Source organism: Gymnogyps californianus, unplaced genomic scaffold, assembly GCF_018139145.2.
Source record: "Gymnogyps californianus isolate 813 unplaced genomic scaffold, ASM1813914v2 HiC_scaffold_47, whole genome shotgun sequence".
Lineage (NCBI taxonomy): Eukaryota > Metazoa > Chordata > Aves > Accipitriformes > Cathartidae > Gymnogyps > Gymnogyps californianus.
Window position 1 is genome coordinate 82,414 of NW_026114367.1, and position 1,535 is coordinate 83,948.

Genomic DNA, 1,535 nt, shown 5'->3' on the forward strand with positions numbered 1-1,535 from the left:
GCTCCTCGCCAGGGGGTGACAGATGCAGGTGTCCACAACCAGCCCAGACAAACACCGCCAGGCTGCGGAGCTGGGCTCTGCCCCAATTTCACACTGCCAGCCTTCCTCTGCTCCCGGGGCAGGGCTGGGGCAGAAATGGCAATGTGGGAAGGGCTCAGCACCAGGCCTGTGGCCATCTAAGCCCCAAAAGGGATGGCACCCCAGCACCCAGGACATGATCTGCCAGCCTGGTGACACAAGACGATCCCATGGAAGGAACAGAGGTTCTCCCAAAGGAGAGTAGTTCAAGGGAAAGGGCTGATTTACAGCACAGGCATTTCCAGCTGGCTCACAAGAGCCCTGTGAGAGCTGTAGGACACCCCAGCCCCTGGGACGCAGGACCCCTTTCATCCCAGAGCCAGAACCCCAAGAGGTACCAGCTCCCAGGGAAAGCTGGCCCTGGATGGCCCCCCTCGCGAGGGGACCGAGCCATGCCTGTGGGAGCCTCGCGGCTCAGCACAGCCCCAGCCCCATCACCCGGGAGTCCTGGTTGCCGCATCGTCCCTTACCCTTGGTGAGAGAGCTGCAGGAGCGTGGGGAACAAGCTGCTCAGCTCCAAGCGGACGGCCACGCTGCAGCAGCCCTCCATCGCGCCTGCCGCTTGCCCTCAGCTCAGGAAAAGGGATGCTCTTTGCAGCTCCTCGCCCAAAACTCCTCTCCGACGTGCCCCTGCTCCTCTGCCTCTCAGCAAGGGCCCTGCCCGTCAGCGAGGGTCCCCCAGCGCAGCCCCGCTGCCTCCCGACCCCGCTCCTGGCTGTGGAGCAGCTCCGAAGGGCAGCAGTGGGGAGCCCCTGAGCAGTGCTCAGCAGCGCCCAGGCCTCGCCGGGAAGTGCCGGCAGTGCTGGGGAGACCTCCTGTCATGTGGGGCATCCCCTGTGACATCAGCCCGCGTCATTTGAAGGCGCTTATGACACCAGCAGGGAGACAGCACAACGGGGGAGAGAGGAGAGAGAGTTCCCCTCTTGTCCTGGGAAACAGTCATCCCCTTTCTCCCCAGTCCTTTTCCAGAAATCCCGTCTGCCCCTGCACCGACGTGTCTCTGCTACTGGGAGCCCGTCTGGGCAGGCGGGCTTTGGGGGTTGGCTGCAGCTGGGCAGTTACAAGAGATGGGATCGAAGGCCTGTGGGATGCAACAGCCCTCCAGTGTGCCCAAACCCTCCTCTCTGCTGCGTGTCGCTTGCGTGGCAGGACTAGGATGGGCTTCACTGCACTGGCTTTGGCTGGGATGGAGCTCATTTTCTCCGGAGCAGCCCATATGGTGCCGTGTGTTGGATCTGTGACCTAAACAGTCCTGATAACACACTGATGCTTTAGCTGTCGCTGAACAGTGCTAGCACAGCATCAAGGCCTTCTCTGTTTCTCACGCTGACCCACCAGCAACTAGGCTAGGGGTGGGCAAGAAGCTGGGAGGGGACACCGCGGGACAGCTGACCCCAACTGACCAAAGGGATATCCCACACCATATGACATCGTGCTCAGCACTAAAAGTTGTGGAA